Below are 22,036 nucleotides of genomic sequence, written 5' to 3' on the forward strand. Positions count from 1 at the left end.
AAGCATGGGCAAGCCGGAGAAAACACAGTCGAAGCTTCCATTTGATAATCAGAGGAGAGTAATTGCACCACCTGCTGACCGGCCCACACCGACTCGAGATGCCGCGTCTTCCCCGACTGCGCAGTCTGCGGTGGATGTACAGGCGATGTTTGCTACTATTCAATCCACCCTAACCAATATTGATGGTAAGATTGACTCTTTAGCATATAGGGTGGACCGCATTTCTGAGCGATTGGACAAACACACGGAACGCATAGACATGGCGGAACGCCGCATATCTGACTCAGAAGATGCAGCGCAACAGCTTGAATTAAAACAGAAAAAAGTAGATAAGCTTATGTAGAGTCTGGCTGCCAAGACGGAGGACTTGGAGGCGCGGTCTAGGCGCTGCAATCTGCACATTTTGGGCGTTGCGGAGACCACCCAAACAGGTAATATGGTGGCGTATGTCGAAACTCTCCTGACCACCATCTTCGGTAAAGAAACCTTTTCCCCTGTCTTCATAGTGGAGCGAGCACACCGCACGCTGGCGCCTCGACCGGTGGTCGGGGCAAAACCGCGTCCAATTGTGGCCAAACTATTAAACTATAGGGACAGGGACGCAGCGCTACGACGAGCCCGTGAACTTGGGACCCTCACGCATGAAGGCATGAACATTTCCATCTACCCAGACTTTACCTCACAGGTACAAGAGGCGAGTAAAGCATTCTTGGATATCAAGCGGAAGTTGAGAGAGAATGATGTCCAATATGCTGTGAATTACCCAGCTCGCCTGAAAATAACTTTAAAGGGGAAGAGCGTGATCTGTAACACTCCTCAGGAAGTGATAAAGTATCTGCAGGCAAATCACCCCCATGTACTGAGACACAGATCTCCACGTGGCCAACAGATTGAGCAAGACCCCCTCTCAGATGTAGAATGAGGATCTATCTTCCTTGGATTTAAAATACTTAAACTGAGATTATTATTGCAAAACGAATGCGAACAATCTGTGGAATGTTCATTCTCTTCACTATGTATCCTTTGCTAACTGTCTCTCTTCCCTCCTGCATTTGACTCTGGCAGTATCTTAGAGAAATGTGAGACATGATGACATACCTGCATGGTGTGGCACGAACTCCTGACTGAATATGTAGGCTTATACGCTATACTAACCTGTCACTATTCACTTGCGATGTAGCGAGTAAGGCTTGATCCCCCAGCGTCTCGATGCTGGGGTTTATGGCGGGCGGCTACCGCCCCCCCTTGTGTGATCCATGTTGTTTGCCCTACTTGAGGGACCCATGAATGGACAACTTGTAACTATATGGGTACTCACTTGTTTTTCTCTTATTCTTGGGCAGAAGATCGGGGTACTAGGCTTTGTCATGATTGGGATGGCGAAGTGGGTGGGGGGAGGGGGCAGGGTTCTGGTTGCGATCGAAACAGTCACTGCACGTTATTATCACATCACTACTTATAGTTCTAGCAGATTCTATACCCGTATGAAATGCACAAAGTGTCTCTATGTTGCACGGTGGCGGTTCAGCAGCGATGGGCAAGCGATTGAAACTACTGACGTGGAATGTTCGAGGTCTTAACAGTCCCAAGAAAATCAACCGCCTGTAGAATGGATCTGGGGTGGGGACCTGAATGTTGCTTTGAATGCCACTCTAGATCGATCTCATGATACGATTGAACATCACAAGCGAGCAGTAGATGCTCTTCTCAATGGCATAGATGAATTTGGCTTACAAGATATCTGGAGAGACCACAACATCCCACACTGCGAGAAAGCACAGACTCATCCACTGCACACAACAGTTGGTCAAGGCTTGACTATTGGTTGCTAGCTGACCGAATGTCCACATGGGCTACTGACATATCACATCTCCCCAAAACGTTGTCGGACCATAAGTCAGTTCTCTTGACATTGGATATCCCCACATTTGTGCCACCTCCCTTTGTATTTATATAAATAGGGGGGGTTTTGTCCTACGGGTCCTGGCTGGACAATAAAGTTTAATGGAGAAGAAAGGGCGCCAGGGCTCGAGTTTGAAACACCAAAACTTATTTATTCAGCTGGTGTAAGCCTTCCTTTCAATGATTCAGGAGGGTGTGTATTTATCATACTTTAACTTTTTCAAAATCTATTTGATCATTGTACAATTTTCAGAGTGAGAAAACATTCCTTAAACTGTGGAAACATTTTAAACACATTTTTACATCCATTACAGTGCTTTCATTATATTCAAACACAAAACAAAGCAGAAAAGATTTTTCATCAATAGTTACATTCAAATGAAAAAAAGAACTATGAATCATGTACACCTAAGCTCATTCGGGTACATTTGTTTGTGACGCGTTTCCAAACCCTTCTCTTTAATCAGTGGGGTTCTTCATCAGGGCTGGGCTGTGAACCTGTGGTGTAAGATTTAAGGGATATTTAGAATCTCCTTTTCCTCAAGCTATGTCATCTAATCAATAAACAGGCAAAGCCTTTCCATTGATTTTACCTGGTTTCGCATGAATGTTGGGCGCTGTTTTCTAGGCGGGGCATCAAGTAAAATTTAAATTTTCACCGCTACCTGGAGGGATTAAAGGTAGGTAAAACTTGTAAGGTTTTGGGCTTCTATCGCTACTTGTTGCCTTTAATATACTTTTGGAGTACTGGCACTTACTTGTATGTCTGTTCGTGTAATCCTTCACTACATCGTGGACCTTTTCTAGGAGTTTAGCTGCGCGTTCCGCGGGGATTATTTTTCTGTGGGGTCATAAGTTAAATATCAATCCATGTCCAGAAATGCTGCTATAATTGTGTGTGCGTTAATTATCAGTTCCGCTTACTTGTACGCATTGCGGTGGGGGACCCAAGCGTTGCTATGTTTCGTGCCTGGTTGCGCGATTGGCCACTTGACGATAATTCAAGTTTCTACGAAAAAAGAGGGCACAACAATAGTTGCCATTACTGCGCGATCTTACTTTTCATAGTTTAAAGCTTCGGTTCAGTTGTCGGAGGAAGCTTACCCTGGTCTGTGTCTATGAACGCCGCAACTTGGTGTCTGCACGCCGCGTGACTCTCACTCGGTTTGCCAATGTTCAAGGCGGATTACAACGCTCAGCGGAACGCGGTTTCCCATTTAAATATGCTGCTCAGCATTGTGGGATATGTAGTTTTACGGATTTTCAGCATTTGTTTACCTGATGGTATTTATGAAGATTGTCATTGCTACAAGTGCAGTGCTCTGGTTCTGGTCTCCTCAAAGTGTATTGTTTTGGGATAGGTGGGGTTCACAGGGGGCTCAATAATTAGACCTTTGCAGTTCAGACATTTCGTTCAAGCCATCCATCACACAATTGAACTTTAAAATTAAATATGCTTCCTTTTGGAGTAGCATGGCATCGATATTTCCTCCTCTTGGGGGGATTTTCATGGCTTGCAGTATGGTCCATTTGAAATCCGTCTCATTATGGCTGTGTTCTACAAAGTGCTGAACCATGGGCGCGGACAGCACTTTGTTTTTAATTCTCGATCTGTGTTGAGCTATTCGTTGATTAGCTCTTTGTGTGGTTTTCCCTATGTACAACTTGGGACAAGGGCACATGACTGCATATATGACGTTGGTCGTTTTGCAGTTTGAGAATCCTTTGTGCGTCCATTTTGTGTTATTGAATAGGAATTCTTCACCTTCTACTGTGTTGGGGCAAGAAACACACGAGCCACATTTATGGTGGCCTGTTACGGGAGGTAGTTTCCATAGTGTACGTAGATCAGTTTTAGCTTGGCTAATGCCCAAATCGGCTCTAACTATGTGCTGTGCAATACTTCTATTCTTTTTTAGGGCAAACAATGGCTCCTCCATTGGAACTTCTGAGTTCTTGATTAGGTGCCAGTTCTTTCGAATAATTGATTTTAACTTATTCGTGTAAGGCCCGAACGTGGTGACACATATCGGCCTCTCAAGGGGTTTGATTTCTTTCTTTGAATTCAGTAATTTGGGCATTAGCCAAGCTAAAACTGATCTACGTACACTATGGAAACTACCTCCCGTAACAGTGGCTCGTGTGTTTCTTGCCCCAACACAGTAGAAGGTGAAGAATTCCTATTCAATAACACAAAATGGACGCACAAAGGATTCTCAAACTGCAAAACGACCAACGTCATATATGCAGTCATGTGCCCTTGTCCCAAGTTGTACATAGGGAAAACCACACAAAGAGCTAATCAACGAATAGCTCAACACAGATCGAGAATTAAAAACAAAGTGCTGTCCGCGCCCATGGTTCAGCACTTTGTAGAACACAGCCATAATGAGACGGATTTCAAATGGACCATACTGCAAGCCATGAAAATCCCCCCAAGAGGAGGAAATATCGATGCCATGCTACTCCAAAAGGAAGCATATTTAATTTTAAAGTTCAATTGTGTGATGGATGGCTTGAACGAAATGTCTGAACTGCAAAGGTCTAATTATTGAGCCCCCTGTGAACCCCACCTATCCCAAAACAATACACTTTGAGGAGACCAGAACCAGAGCACTGCACTTGTAGCAATGACAATCTTCATAAATACCATCAGGTAAACAAATGCTGAAAATCCGTAAAACTACATATCCCACAATGCTGAGCAGCATATTTAAATGGGAAACCGCGTTCCGCTGAGCGTTGTAATCCGCCTTGAACATTGGCAAACCGAGTGAGAGTCACGCGGCGTGCAGACACCAAGTTGCGGCGTTCATAGACACAGACCAGGGTAAGCTTCCTCCGACAACTGAACCGAAGCTTTAAACTATGAAAAGTAAGATCGCGCAGTAATGGCAACTATTGTTGTGCCCTCTTTTTTCGTAGAAACTTGAATTATCGTCAAGTGGCCAATCGCGCAACCAGGCACGAAACATAGCAACGCTTGGGTCCCCCACCGCAATGCGTACAAGTAAGCGGAACTGATAATTAACGCACACACAATTATAGCAGCATTTCTGGACATGGATTGATATTTAACTTATGACCCCACAGAAAAATAATCCCCGCGGAACGCGCAGCTAAACTCCTAGAAAAGGTCCACCATGTAGTGAAGGATTACACGAACAGATATACAAGTAAGTGCCAGTGCTCCAAAAGTATATTAAAGGCAACAAGTAGCGATAGAAGCCCAAAACCTTACAAGTTTTACCTACCTTTAATCCCTCCAGGTAGCGGTGAAAATTTAAATTTTACTTGATGCCCCGCCTAGAAAACAGCGCCCAACATTCATGCGAAACCAGGTAAAATCAATGGAAAGGCTTTGCCTGTTTATTGATTAGATGACATAGCTTGAGGAAAAGGAGATTCTAAATATCCCTTAAATCTTACACCACAGGTTCACAGCCCAGCCCTGATGAAGAACCCCACTGATTAAAGAGAAGGGTTTGGAAACGCGTCACAAACAAATGTACCCGAATGAGCTTAGGTGTACATGATTCATAGTTCTTTTTTTCATTTGAATGTAACTATTGATGAAAAATCTTTTCTGCTTTGTTTTGTGTTTGAATATAATGAAAGCACTGTAATGGATGTAAAAATGTGTTTAAAATGTTTCCACAGTTTAAGGAATGTTTTCTCACTCTGAAAATTGTACAATGATCAAATAGATTTTGAAAAAGTTAAAGTATGATAAATACACACCCTCCTGAATCATTGAAAGGAAGGCTTACACCAGCTGAATAAATAAGTTTTGGTGTTTCAAACCCGAGCCCTGGCGCCCTTTCTTCTCCATTAAACCTCCCTTTGTATGGCGCTTTAATGCAAATGCACTGCTGGACCCTTTGTATAAAGAAGCATTACATACAGCTGTGGAGGATTTTTTTACCATCAACAGTAAATCGGTGGATAGTGCATGCACACTCTGGGAAGCCTTCAAAGTAACAATACGCGGGGAATATATTGGCATGACTGCAGGAATATTAAAGGACATAAGAACGCAAATACAGAACTGTGAACTTGACATCAAAAAGTTAGAAGCCGATTATGATATCACGCATGATGCGGCTACACTAGGGGCGATACGTGAGGCAGTCACACAATATAATGACTTAGCAGAGGAGGAAATACGTTACACATCCAAGCAATACAGAGCACGCAGATTGGGCGAGGGTGGGCGGCCGGGTAGGAATCTAGCGCAGAAAATACGCACGAGCCACAAACACCACGTAACTACGCAGATTGAGGATAATGAAGGGAAACACCCCGGGGAAATTTTGCAATACATTGAGGACATAGCGCTGGTATGGCTCTCTGATACGCATCGAGAATACCTAGCACTACCGATAACAGAAGAGGAGACACTTGCGGCCATTAAAGCCTTACCGAACGGAAAGGCGCCGGGACCCGACGGGTTTACTGAAGAATTTTATAAAGCTTACGCAGAAGATATAATTCCCCATCTACTCGAAATATATGAAGAGGCACATAACACTGGCGCCCTCCCACAAACGCTTAGAGAAGCGCTCATAGTGGCACTTCTAAAACCCGATAAGGACCCATCAAGGGCGGACTCATACCGACCTTTGTCCTTAATAACACGGACGTTAAAATATTAGCCACAATCATAGCCACAAGACTCCAACCACTTATGTCCACAATTGTCCTGCCAGACCAATCAGGCTTCGTCCCAGACAGATCCACCACCCATAACTTGCAAACGAAATTTGCATTGCCACATCAGTTAAATCCAGAACTTAGAGCCGTGGCTGTACTGCTGGACGCGGCCAAAGCATTTGACTCAGTGGAGTGGCCTTACATGTTCGCTATTTTGCGACATATTGGCCTCCCCTTGCGACTGTTGACATGGATTAACCTACTTTACACGAACCCCACAGCCCGTATTAAAGTGAACTGCCATATATCCGAACCGATACCCATCCAGCGAGGTACACGGCAATGCTGTCCGCTTTCTCCCTTGCTATTCTCTATAGCTCTGGAACCCCTTGCTTGCAAAATACGCCAAAAATATGCCCATACGGCACTCCGATTCCAACTGCGGCCCATTAGTATTTCGCTATATGCGGATGACATGGTCCTCTACATCCGGGACCCCGAGGCTAACCTCTCCCCTGTGCTACGCGAATATCTGAAATTCAGTAGACAATCAGGCCTACATATAAATTGGAGTAAATCTGCAGTGCTGCCTCTGACTGATAGCACCAGCGCACCACAACTAGACTTCCCTCTGGTGTGGCAAGCTGACCCAATTAAATACTTAGGAATTTGGGTACACAAGGATGTAGAACTAGTGATCAGGCAAAATTATGGCACGACTATTGACCGCGTGGAAGACCAGATATAGAGGTGGATAGCACTTCCCCTCTCCCTGGCTGACCGGATCTCATTGCTAAAGATGGTGATACTTCCAAAATTATTGTATTTATTTGTAAATATACCGATCACCCCTCCTGCATCCGTTTATGCTAGGCTACGCACGATCTTTGTGAGGCTGATTTAGGCAGGGAAGCAGGCTAGGATTGGCCTCCACACACTTACCCTCCCTTATCATGCAGGTGGTTTCGCGGTCCAGGACATCTATCTCTACTATCTATGCGCACAAGCACAGTTTGCGTACTACTGGCACCAACCAGTACCGTATATGCCGCATTTAGCAGTGGAACATGGAGATGCGTATCCGATACCACTCACGAGCATCATATCACATACTAGACCTCACCTCACACTGCAGGAGATAAACATCGTACGCACCAGATCTCAGGCATGGGAGAGACTTGGGCAGCTGGCACATAAAAGTCTTATTTATGCCCCGACTCTTCCGTTAGCTTATCATTCTAGATTATCAGTTACAATGGAAAAGAACAATATGGCGCTCCTGGAGCAAGTGGGCATATCGCTGCTAGGAGACTTGTACCCGAATGGCACATTTATCACACAAGAAGACTTAGCATATGTCAGCAACCAGACACCACTCTTTCGCTTTTTGTACCATAGAATACGAGCAGCTGCTCGTGAACTGTACACCTCCTTCCCCGATGAACCCCCTACTCTGCACTCGCTACAATTGCTGCTAACTTCACCAAGTCATGCACACATCATATCCAGGCTATATAAACAAGCACAGGCGGAGATAGGAGTTGATACACTCCGAACGCGAAACAAGTGGTCGGCTATGCTGGATGCACCTCTCTCAGAGGATGACTGGAAGGCGTGCTGCACACTGATCACACTCTTGACACCCAATGGGAATCTACGTCTTATTCATTATAAATATCTTCATCAAGTATACCACACTCCTCTGAAATTGTTCAAACTTAAGCTGTGTGATAATGCAAGATGCAAGCGATGTGGGGCAGATCAGGCGTATTTCGCCCATCTTGCTTGGTGCTGTGAAAAGGTGGGGAAGTACTGGGCCGCAGTGACCAACACTCTGTCACTAATGATGTCGTGTGACATCCCATGCACACCCAGGGTTTGTTTGCTTGGCCTGGATGTGCCGCTAAGAGCAAAGAGAAAGAAATTGGTGTCCATACTATTATTATTAGCGAAACGTAGACTATCCATGCACTGGGACAGTAAACACACTCCAGCGATTAGGGACTGATTGGTTGACACAACCTATTGCAGAGATAACTTTCTACTGTATGCTGAGGAGCTGCCTACCGGCTCTAGACCATCTGATATCTGGGTGCCGCTATCTGATTATTTACGTAGCAACCCAGATCTGTCAACAATGGTCTCTGACACCACGTTCCAGTCCTAGACCTTACTATCTGTTATCATCGCTAAACATGACTGAACTGTTAGAATCAATGCTTGTGCTATAATTATGACATTGTGCTAACTTTATATGTTACATATTAGATCTAAAGATGTAACTCTGAGATATGCGTAATTGGTGCTCATGACTGATGTATGATCTGCTTTTTCTTGTATAAGACAAAATCAATAAAAGAAAAAATAACAGCGTGCGAAATAATAGATATTGACACTCTGGGTCACGTGGGTTAGAATGCTTCAGAGTCAGACAAGCAGCTTTAATTGATGGAAACAACGCACCCTACTGGCTGACAAAGGCGCATGCGTAGAACTAACTAGGGATCGTGTATTGGGATCAGATGATAATGACTCCTATGATGCGTGGTATTTAGTATTGGGATTTCGGCGCCTCTTGGTGGAATCGCACGAAGTGTGATGTATGAAAAAGTATATCAACGGTGCTCAAAGGTGTGGAGAACCACTAAACTCCACAATTACAAAGCCTAAGCTCAATACACAGTTTCCTTCACTCCCAAGCACACGTTACGTGTTGGTTTCCCCGTTAAAATGAAAGACACATTGATTTTCAAATAACAAAGTGTAAACAATTTTTTTCGGTTCTTTCTTTTCAAGCTTTTATTCTCTTCGTTTCAGCCACAGCCAACACGTGTTTCGTCGCTATCGGGAGTGATCCTGCGACTTCATCAAGGCAATATCTTTCAAAGTGTTGAAATTTGAAATGTGGTAATATTTCCAACCCACATTGGGGTTCCAAATTGTGTCGCGTTTCTCCAGATTATATGTCAAGATCCAAATATCCTTTGCTATTCACGTAGGATGCTCCAAAATTGCAGAGTACGGCACCTCATAAACGTCCTGCCAGCTATCGAGTGCGATAGGAAGCTTCCTATCGCACTCGATAGCTGGCAGGACGTTTATGAAACTCAATGTGTCTTTAATTTTAACGGGGAAACCAATAACAACACATAACGTGTGCTTGGGAGTGAAGTAGCAGATAATAATGACCATTGATGGCCAGGTGGAGACCATGGAGACTCTGATTCAAAAGTAATTCCAATTCCAGTTGTTGATGAATTGGTATTTCAAGTAACACTGCACTCCTGATGTCTTTACCCTTTACATTTCTCTTGGAAAACCCTGGTAAATGGGTGAAGGAAAAGCAGCCACATGTTTGGGGGAAGGGTGGGAGGGAAATTGATGCAAAAATACTGATTCCCAAAGTTATAATTTTGGAATAGTGTGGTAAAGCCTCAGATTGAATTAACCGCACCCTAGGATATCAATATTTCTGTATTCAATATTTCCACATTTGTTTTCTAAACAGCAAACCATGAGCCAACAAGAAAACTGTAGGATAATGAGCAGGGGAACCCAAATAGCCAACCATCATAACTCTACAAGATCCAATTTTAAAACTTAATAACCATATCATGTGTTAACTAACGTGGTAGGTGCACTTATTGAGCAACACATATTGATCTTCAAGTTCACCATCCCCTAAGCCACCCTATACTGCTGCCTCCACATGGATTCAATGTCTCTCTGTTTTTATAGAGTATCAATTATAAAAACAGATCTGTGTCGAGGATAATATTGTAATGTCTGGAAGCCCAACCCACACGGGCAGCTGTGAAACTACATGTGGTACATGTATTAGTGGCTGGACATCTTGTGACGTGTCACGAGATGCAGATAAGTACTTGTAGGAATTGTTATGCGTTGACTCAAGCTGATATTCCAGGTTCTGGCTCGTTGGGAGTTGCAGTTAGAGTCTCACTTTGACCGCTGCTCTTGACGTGCAGGGACCTGGTTGTGGGCTCCTGTTACTAGTGAGACAATAAACAAGTCTCCAATGTTTTACTGTGTGGACTTTATTTATATGTGCATGTAACCCTGCAGTACCGTTCATGTTATCCTGGCTCTCTTCCTTGCCTCTTGTGTTGGGAATTCTAATCATAGCCCTTGCTCATCTAACCCTTAGCGCCAGGAGTAAGTCTGCCTTTTTAGTGGGTAATAGGGCCAGGTGCCGTCTTGCTTTAGTTACTGTACGCAGGGATTTCAATGTCCCTGGCTTCCTAAAGTCCTCTTCCGCAGCCGCAAGCTCAGTTATTACATTTTCGAGAAGTAATTTATACCCCTGTCATTGTCCAGCTGGTTCAGAGATACACTGGTCTCCAGCAATGGAGTTAAAAGCATATCAAAGAATACTCGGGAAAGATTTCAGTTCAGAACCTCATGGAAGTCAGTTCCGTTTGTGTCTGTCAGTTCTCATCAGTCCCCCTACTCAGAAACTCTCCCTTACTCCTGCTATCGTCAGCCAACTCGGCGCCCCTTCCTCATGTCTCGCCCAGAGACAGGTGTCAAAAACACATTAACGCACTGGTGAAGCATGTTGTAGCCCCCTTCTTCACCCTTCCTCCTGTGCCTGTTTTCTTTTTTACTTCATCCCTTTGCTCCAAGTGTTCATGTGTTGAAAGGTAATGTCTATCATTGATAGCTTTAGTTCACAACATACAGCAGTGATGGACGGGCCAATCTCTAAGTCCTATTACATCAAGAGTCTGGTATTCCACCCAGTGATATCATTTCACTTCCATTGCTATGCTTTCAGTGCATTCCAATATCACTTTTGTGCCAACTTCCCTGAGGGTTTTGTTTTTTCCCATCGATCTTTAGGTCATGCTTGACTCTGATTATCCCGACTGCCTGATTTGGTGGAGTCTACCATGCTTGCACCAAGATATACTGCACCTGTGTCGATCTCTCTGGCCAAAGTGCTTGTAGAACAACTCGGCTGGGCTTTGGGATGCTTAAAAAATTGAGGCCTGGGTCAGCTCATTTTCAGTCCGAGGGCCAAGAGTGTTTCTCCACAACAAGTTGATGGCTTTATAGAACCTGTGTGGCCATTCTTAGATATGTGCAGGTCCTGGAAATGGAAGGTCGGCTCAGAGCTCGCCCGAAGAGATGCCCTGGCTTCTCCACGCTGGCCACAAACCCCCTACTTACACCTGTAAATTATTTCTACATTGTACAATTTGATCTCCTATTAGTGATTCCTTCACCTGTCCTAAATGTCGTTTTCTGTAGAGACTTCCCAAACTAGCTGCAACATTTCCAGTTTTCTTTGATTTTCCTTGAGGTCTCAATAAAAGATTCTAAAAATACATTTATCCGGGGACCAACATTTTGTTCAAGCATTTTTACTGACATTTCATAGATACCTCTGACATTTTTACCTCCTCCTCTAATATTCAGTTCTTAAATGCTATCATTTATATTCTTTCCTTCGATATTCAAATCAAGCAATAACAGATTTAGCTTTCATAACAAAGTTAATTCACCCACACATTCCACAGGCAAACATGTTACTATCAAAACTATTTTCCATTGTCTCCAAGGTAATACTGGCTTCCCTGCTTCTGACAAGACATAATGAGGAAGTGTGACATGTTAGCTACCACTACTATGTGTTTATTGGCCAGGAGAGGGAGTAAAGTGTTATACAAATAGTGTTAGAGGACAAGTTTTTTAGGCCCTTACCAAAGTGTGGATTGAGCCTGTCTGTCTCCTAGGAGACCTCTGAATAGAGCAGCTCCCCAGTCCCAGCCCCAGGCCAGCAGACCTAGGACTGCTATTGGTTTTCCCAAGCTCCAAGCAAACCTGAGCCCTCCTCTCACACCTGCCCAGGCCCCTTAAGGTTTTGCTGGGTGCACCCCAAATCATTCTCCTCAATTTCGTGAGTTGCAGCCTACCTGTGCCCCAGATTGCAGTGAGCAGAGTCCATGAAGTGGTAAGGAGGCAAACTAGTGCTGTCTCTTTCCTAAAACAGTATTTTTTTAAAAAACGATTTCCCTACCTGTGATTGCATCATCTTATTTTTTTATTTTAACATTTCTTTAACTGTCTTTGCCTGTGGTTGTTACAGTTTAAAATTGTTGTTTTAACCTGCCAGTGATTGCATAATTTTTCCCATGCTTTTGTGTTTAAACAAAAAAAAATCTGTCCATCTGTAACTAAACTGGTGCTCAAGTAAAGCGCTCTGGTACCTGATATGTATGGGTCAAGTTAGCACTATATAAAACTCTAAAAAAAAAAAATGACAGACATCTTGAAGGTGTAGAAATCAATGATCTCCATAATGTTAAGATGGCTGGTCACAGCTATTTGCTTTGCCAATACCAGCCCATTATAAAAACATCTAACACGGGCAAAGTCAACAGTAGCCGCCACAATGGAGAGGGGAGGCAGGGAGAGAAAGAAGATGGGGTAAAGTGGCACCATGATGCACCGGAAAATCCAGGGGCATCCCAACGCTGGCCATCCGGCAATTGGCATGCCACAGATAAGTAATTAGGGGAGTGTGATGCAGTGGTATGGTTCAGGACTGTGGTTCAACTCCCAGGGCTTCACCAAGCAGTCATCCAGTGCCGGGCACACAATAGAGGATTTCTTGGAGGGTGACTCATTGGGAAAAGATAGTATGGGGGAGATTCCAGAAGCAGGGAAAGAGTGTGAGTGTGCTTTCAAGAGCAGAAGGAGAAAGAGATGCACTCCCATGAAGTCCTACATAAGAAATTAAATGGTAAAAGAAACAACAGAAAAGTGTAACAGTTCCTGGAATATTAGACTGAAACACTTTATTGAATGGAATTAGTTATGCTTCAGGATAAAAAAAGTCAGAATACGGTGGAAAGCCACCCAATAAAGAGCAGGGAATAGAGATAGACAAGAAAGGCGTCCATGTATGAGTGAGGGGCTGACCCAAAGCTCACTCTAAGTAGTATTGTCTTGATTCCTGTCTGCTAGCCCACAAAAGGAGTACAAACTGTCAATGTACTACTTTTACACAGCAAAGGTGAATTCACACATTCCTACTGGCATTTGTAACAAACATATTTGAATGTTAGCATTAAACAGTAACAGAGGTGGTACACAATAACCTGTGGGTATGACTTCCATGGAGCATCCTCATTCCCAAGTCATTGGTCCTCTTTCATTTTTAAGGATTGAAGGAGCCAAGCCTCTGAAAGAATGGACCTCATAATAATATGCTATGCGAGCTCTTAAAATGGTTTCCCTTCATGGTTTTCATGATATGACTTACTGGCTAGAGGAAAGTCTACTAGAGCTGGAAACAGAGAGGTAGTGCTCCAGAAAAGTGATCTTATTTTCTGTGCAATAGGCAAGGCACCAAAATTCTGCAATTCTACATCTGAGCCATTTTCCACATAATTATAAATCTGCTCTATTTGCTACTTAATCCATCATCTAGTGCACACTTTACAGATTTTAACAAACAAATTGTTTCTAGCCCAAATAGGCCAAAAGTTGCTAAAATCTTAATGTCTGACTTTAGTGACACCTTTGAAACTGTGTCCCATGACATTTTGATTGAGAGTTTGTGGAAGTGTGTTATTGGCAATAAGGCTTTGCTTTGGCTTGCCTCTTCTCTACAAGGACGTACCTTTCAGGTATCCCAAAGACCTTTCCATTTTAAGGTGATCCCATTGCATCAAAGAGTTCCTCAGGGATGTCCCTTGAGTCCAACCTTCACATTTATGTCCATCCCCTGGCTGAGGTCATCGAACACTTTGGGTTTACCATCATCTCATATGCGGATGAAACTCAACACTTTCACAAAATAGTAACCACACTGCTTCTTGTTTGCGCTTATTACAGACTGGATGGACTCCAATTGTTTAAAACTGAACGCAGGCAAAACCGAGGGTCTGATTTTGGCCAAGCAGCCCCACATCTGGTCTACTGACTGGTGGCCTAAAAGCTTAGGGCCTCTATCTCTCCATATGCCCAAAATAAATATTCTGAGTATCTGTTTTTTCACTCCCAAAGTTTTATGTAGCGCAAAGGTATGAGAGCGCTTTTCATGAGCACCAGTTGCGTTGCATAAGGAAACATTTATTTTTGTTTGGCACGGGGAGATTAAGTGATTTGCCCTGAATCAGGATGCTGAGCATCGCTGCCAAGACTTAAACCTGGTTCCTTAGATTTGAGGTTAAATGGCCTAGCCGCTATGCCCCACTCTCTCCCAACTCATACCAAGTGGTTTGATGACAATCTTTCTTTTGATAATCAGATTACTGCACTAGCTGGGAAAAGTTTTGGCCTGTTAAAAATCTTTAAGAAAATTGCATGTTTTCTGCCAGTTTCAGCTCAGAAAACTGTAGTCCAAGCTCTGATCATATCCATGCTGGACTCCTGTTATAATATCCTGTACCTTCGCTTGTCCCAATCGTGATTGAGTAGACTCCAACATGTCCAAAATGCTGTGGCACGACTACTGCTTAATCTTCAGAAAACGTGCGTCGGTTAGGGCTGACCTAAGCAAGTTGCACTGGCTTCGAAGAGGGCAGAGAATCACATTCAAAGCCCTCTGCTACTGCTACAAGGCTGTATCCAACACCGGCCTTCACTATCTTCAGTCGCTGGTTAGACCTGATGTCCCATCCAGGAATTTGAGATCGGCTGAAGCTAAGCTCACCTTTACCGTTAAATGCAAAAGAGTTCGAATCGGTGCTGGTAGCTCCTTCAGCGATCTGGCGCCGAAATTAAAGAACTCGCTTCCTCTTACAATTCGACCGGCCCCACCTGAAACATCTTTCAAGAAAAAGCTAAAAACTTGGGGGCAGATTTACGAGCCCCTTGCGCTGCCACTACATCACTGTTTGTGTCGCACTGGCAGCGCATTTCCCTGCCTCATATTTACAAGGACAGGAAAAGCCATCCTGCGTAGCTTTTCCTGTCCTTGTAAATATGGCCCCTTTACATGCAGCACTTTGCGCAAAAGGGGCGTTACATGGGTGTTGCTGTGGGTGTTCCCACGCAACACCCATGGAACCAGACACATTTCCAGATTGAAGAGGAATCGTAAATCTGGAAATGCGTGTGAATACTACGCGTCCCCAGGGGAGTGCGAAGGGAGGCGCAACAAGGAGAAATGTATTCATTTCTCCTCGTTTTTGTTTCCTGTTTCTATGCGTGCTGCATTTTTCAGCACACATAGAAAGAGGAAATCACCTCTAAGGATTGTTTTTGTTCAGGAAGGGTTTCCTTCCTGAACAAAAACAATGGTGCAAGGATGCCTGCGTCGTGGGGTGCCTGCGTTGGCTCATGGCAGCAGTTTGTGCGCCAGTGCAGGGGGAAGCAGAGAGATGTGACATAGTGTTGAAAATATGTCTCATCACTGTGCTTTCCAAACTAATGCACAACGGCGCAGCAAAATAACTTGCTGCACCGTGCTGTGTTAGTTCATTGTAAATCCATCCCTTGTTTTTTTTGTCTGGCCTTTAATGGCTTTTTGATCTCTGGCTCCAGATTCAGTGAACACCTTTTTCACGGGCCGGATCCTAGCACTGGGACGCTTCATCTGAAGTAGCTATGCAACTCTATAAATTCCCTTATGATTATTATTATTACAAACACATAAACTGGACAGTGGACCAACTTGCCTGCAGTAGGCACCAACCTCAGAAAGTTTACCAATATTTTATGAAAATCAAAGTGATACTGTGTGCAAACTTCAAAAGTGCCCTCTGTTCAAAGGCACCACCCTGTCCCTCAGGGTCAATCGTATATATGAGCTTATATTAAAGTTGCACCACATTCCAATTATATACAGTCAACTCAATTTATATCCAGTCCGTTTTGAAAAGGTGATTGAAATGTCTTCTTTTTTGCTTTTTTCCCTTGTTAAATAAGTCACAGCCAACGCGTTTCGTTCTGCGAACAGAACATTCTTCAGGGCATTTATGAATTCTGCTATGTCAATGGATAAATGGTGCCTGAGTGTCCCTCTTTAGATTATCTTTTAGCGATATGCTTCTTTATCTTGCATATTGACCTTGTCGTCTTCATGCAAAGGTCAATTTGATAGCTGGGTGTCGTAATTTAATAGTCTCTCAAAATTCTCCAATTCGTATATGCATTTGACCCAGCACGGGCGGTAATTAAAACGCAGAGAAGTCGAGTCACGCGTATAAACCCCCTTGCAAGGTACGGTATGTGCTGGGTCCAATGCATATTCGAATTGGGGAATTTTGAGTGACTATTACATCACGAAATTACACCCGGCAATCAAATTGACCTGTGCATGAAGACAACAAGGCCAATATGCAAGGTAAAGGAGCATATCGCTAAAAGATATTCTTAAGAGGGACACTCAGGCACCAATTATCTATTGACATTGCGGAATTCATAAATGCCCTGAAGAAGTTCTGTTCGCAGAACGAAACGCGTTGGCTGTGGCTTATTTAAAAAGAGGAAAAAAGCAATAAAGAAGAAATTTCAATCACCTTTTCAAAACGGACTGGATATAAATTGAGTTGAATGTATATAATTGGAAAGTGGTGCCACTTTGATTATTATTATTATTATTTAAACACAGTGACAGGTGTTGATGAGCAGTGCAAGGCTCTTCACAAAGGGTGACTGGTCACCTTTCAGTAGTCCCTTATAGCTGTATTAGGCTGCTAAACTGGTGCTAATGAGTTGGAACCTTTGCTCAGACAGTACGAACCTGGTATAGTGACAAAATAGTGACGTAATACAATAACAACATGTGACGCATTGCGTAGCATAATTTGCCTTTTCATAAATCAAAGCTGCCGCAAAATGTGACTCTCCAATGTCGCATAATTCCAGCGGCCATGGCAATAGCAAAATAAATTACCTGTGGTCCAGAAACAGCGTTAAGAGTGATTCCAGTCAGCTATCTCACCTTTAAAAAAGGTCATCTCACAAGAATTCAGCTCAGCAGCGAATGTAAATACAAATTAAAATTGCATTTACAGCTCAAGATAAGAAACTCCTTGAATTTCAAATGACCTATTTTTCTTATTGTTACCAAATACTTCGGCGTTTACAGTTCTCAGGAGAGACATGAGTATCTAGCACTGATACCAGCAGTGTGTAAAGGAAAACGGGTTACAGGGTGTTACTACGCAACACTCGGAGATGGAGAACCGAGGCAGGGAGATAAAATGGCCGCCCAAGACAAAGGCCTGCTTCACAGAGATAAGATTAGAACTCATTACCTGCAGCTCCATCTAACTGGAGCCTCGAGGACTGAACACCTGCGCCCTCCCTCCCCCTCATCAGATCGTTTCCAGAGGGTGTGTTACAAAATGCACAAGGTGTACTGAGTTAATTATTAAACACCGACGTGTAGGAAGGAAATCGAGCTCTTTTGGCAATGGTGCATCTGTTTAGCCATAAATAAACTGCAATATAGGCCTCGCCTGTTTGCCAAAAATCCTTATCGGCCGCAGAACGATTTAAGAACATGTGAAACACAATATCTTATAATTATAGCTGTCCATCAGGCCAAGAGAAACACATAGGACTCGGTGTAGTGTGAAACCTTACAGACAGAGAAAGAGAGGAATGTATAGACCGATGATTGAGTGAATAGAACTCTGACAATTCTGACTTAGGTGATATTCTATGTCGGCTTCCTGAAAGTCCTGCTACTGTCACTAGGAAACCTAATATTTGTGTTGTTTCTTAGGTTTTGTGCCAGCTGAGACAACTTTTCTGTTTTTCGGTCTGTTTACAGTCTCAACTGTTTGCCAAAATGTTCTATCAGCTGCAGACCGATGTGAGAACACCTGAAATTCAACCCCTTAAAATCTTATCTGTTCCTACGGCTCAGAGAAACTCATTTAGAACTCTATGTTATGTGTGTGAAACTTTGACTCAAAATCGTAAAAAAGGGCCAACAAAGGACCAATTTTAAGGACAAAAGTAATTTCTCCCATAAGGCAGCGCAAGGCCCTGTTTATAAGAGCTTTGTTTGTGGTGAGTATGGATGTCAGTGATCTTCAGGGAAAACAAACTGGTCCCTTTTACTGTATTGATGCTGAATGGCGCCTGCCTCTGAGCAATGTGGCTGATGCTAAGCCTACCTGTTCTCTTTGGAAACTCTATATAGAATATTAATTTCGAATGCAATGACCTAGTTTCATGTTTACGAAAAATTAAAAACTTAAACTTTCGTTTACTAGTGCTTCCACTTTGCCTATCACTTTAATTACACTTTAGATTGAATATGTGCACTCTGTGCAAAACTGGCAAGGACATAATTAAAGATCATAAGGCGCACACAACTAAATCAAGCAGGTTCAACACTCTCAGGGCTATTCACAAAGGGAAGTTACACTTGTGAGCAAGATACACGTGCGACTTTACTGTTACAGTTTTGAATAATTTGACTCTTTTTGGCTATTCACAAGATAAGAGTATAAAGCTCCCTGAAAGTTGTTACTACTAAAAAAAAAAAAACAGTATTAAGTCCAGAACCTCATATGGCCAACTACTGGTATGTACGTCCACGTCCACTGATACAGCAATACAATCCAATAGAAATCAACAGTGATAGGGGCTCAAATTAAAACCACATAGGAAGTAATATTAATTTAAATAAAAAAAGTGAAATAGTTGAAAATATAAATAAATATAATTTAATGTGATATATATAAATAAAACATATTTATTAATTATTTCTAACATATATTAACAACCTTTTTTAAATTAAAAAAAATAATGCAAGATTACATTTTAATAAAATATCGTTACATTACTTTCACACTCCCATCCAAATTCTCCCCACCATAGTAGAGCGGCAGATTTAACAGACCCAACACCCAAATTAGAGACTATAAGAAATCCAGAGTTATGTACTGTATTACAACATTATCAGATCTTATTGCCCCCCCGAATTTTAAGTCATTTTAAATTAATTGTTTTAATCTCTTATTACAGCCATCTCTATTACTCAATTTTTGTCATGTTTTAAATTGTAAATGTTTTTTTTTTAACCAATCATTAAAGATTATTATTGTTATTATTATTATTATTACATTACTTTCAATTAATTCTACATACCACTTTTATAGTTATTGGTGCATAATAAAAAAAGTTTTCAATTCCGGTGGAAATTTATATTTTAATTTACCCTACAGAAAAATATGTTTAATTTAATATATTTACATTAATTTAATTTTGAGTTGAAACTTAAAGTATTAGCTCTGCAGCAGCTTTTTAAAAAAGAAATGCTACATTTAAAATAAATACATAACATTAATTTAAAATACCACTTAACATAGAAATACTTTTACTGTTCTTTTCCAAGTTTAATACATTTTTTGAAAATGTCCTTATGCGTTATCATACAGACATCTCCACCACTGGGGTGGAGATCCTCATGTAGTAAAGTATAGGGAATCGAAGTGGATCAATAAATAAAAAGAAAAAAGTAGCACCAAAGGTTTTTTTTAAAAACAGATGAGAGGGATGGATGGAAATAACATGAGGGGATAGGGGTAAGTAACAGAGGATGGGGAAGCACTTGGTGGCTGTGGGGGTGGGGGGACAAAAGTAACATATATGGTGCAGGTTGGGGAAAGCAAGATGGAGTGACAGTGGGCAGAAGCAACATGGAAGGCACATTTAGGGAGAAAAGGGCTCAGAAAAATAGCAATACAGAGCATGCTCTGAGAAAAAAGCACAAGGGTGAGAGAGAGCAATGTGGACCCGGGAAGGAGAGCTCACGGGTGAAAAAAACAACACCAAGGGGGTGGGGGGGAGTTGAGAGTTGAGAGCATCACTGAAGGGCGCAGAGGAGAAGCGCATAGCAGAAAGAGAGTAATATGGAGGGGTGGAAGAAGCAAGACAAGTGTACAAGGGAGACAGCTGACAAACGCATCCAGTCTCATGGAGTGCTTAAAAAGAAAAAAGTAGTGGTTGAAAATTAGGCAGTGGAAGGACGCAATCAATGAGCCCATGCTCCAGGTGATGGAGGGATACAAAAAGAGGAAAGAAAGTCCACACAAGCTGACAAATGAAAAGCAAGCAAATGAGCGTGACAATAAATCCAACCAATGGTAAGCAATGGGCAGTTTCTAGGCCCACAGTAAAGTGACAATAGGTCTTTTCACCAACAGACAACGTGCCCTATCTGGTAAGCAAAACATAAAAAGGCAAAAAGTCAGGACCTCCATTTTATTTTGCACTTCACAAATCTGCAAATTGGTACTAAGACATATGTTGCCATTACGATCAGCCACTCCTTAGGTTCCAGTCGACAGCATGTTGCATGGTGGGGCTTGTCATTTTTCTGTTAACCCTTTTATTATGGTTTCAAAAACCCAAAATGCAAAGTGATCTAGACTGAAATGTCAGAACAGGCTGAAGGGGTTATACATACGATACACCGGCCGTCCCTGGGCAGCAAACTCTGGGATCGCCCCGGGTGGCAAAAGCTATAGTTACACCACTGATGGCTCAGCCTTATGGGTAAGGGTTTCCATGGGTTTGACAGTCCCGGAACTGTGTTCATTTATGATGGAGCTCCTCCTACTCTAAATGGGACTTTATCTCAGAAAACTTTGTACGGAGAGCTAATCCTCAAAATAGTTGTTGAGACTGTGAATATAGAGATATTTAAGTTGATATTTGATTTCAAGTTTACTACTTGCAATAGAACCACATCAGTGTGAACCGAAGATGGTGGCATGATGGAGAAGTGTGGCTCACTGGTTAGAGGAGGCAGACCTGGAAGAAGAGGTCAGCCCGGGACCAGGGTTCAATTCCCGGCTCGGCAGGGTCTTGAGTCCTAAAATGTCCATGGACTCGACAATTCTCACTCCGGTGCCTACTCGACTCACGGGTTCACACTCCGCGACTCTGGGCAATAGCTTGCTTAATCTCCACAACGGCCCCTCGTGGCGGGATGCCTGGCTTTCACCTTGCGGATACCCTGCCGGGGTTATCTCACAGGGGAATACCAGGACGGGTTCCCTAAGCAAGCACTTAGAAACCAGTGGTGATTTGCACTATATAAATTCCTGTACATTTACATTTACATTTACATGATCCATTCAGATGCCACTGTATTGTTTATTGGCTAGACCAAGAGACATGCTTAGAGATTGACTGGATTGAGCATAATTATGTTTGTTACCAAATATTTGTTAGATCTCACGCAACAGAAAATAAGCCATCTGATTAATTGAAGTGTGCAATGTTCAGTGAATGGAAGCAGTTTCATCATGTTCTGAACCCAGGAGGAAAGGTGTGGTGCTCCTGCTCCGAGTGGTAACAACACATAGTGCTGCTTCGAGCCTGGAGGAGGAAAGTGCAGTTTGAAAATTGAGGCTGCGCCATTGGCTATCAATGGGTCAGAAGGGTTTTATGATTTACATTAAAAGGTGATACCTCGTGATCCCCAATGAGAAAGTGGAGGAAAAAAAGAGGGAGAAATAAAAACTGCATAGTATCTTGT

This window comes from Lissotriton vulgaris, chromosome 8 (assembly GCF_964263255.1).
Source record: "Lissotriton vulgaris chromosome 8, aLisVul1.2, whole genome shotgun sequence".
NCBI classification, from domain to species: Eukaryota; Metazoa; Chordata; class Amphibia; order Caudata; family Salamandridae; genus Lissotriton; species Lissotriton vulgaris.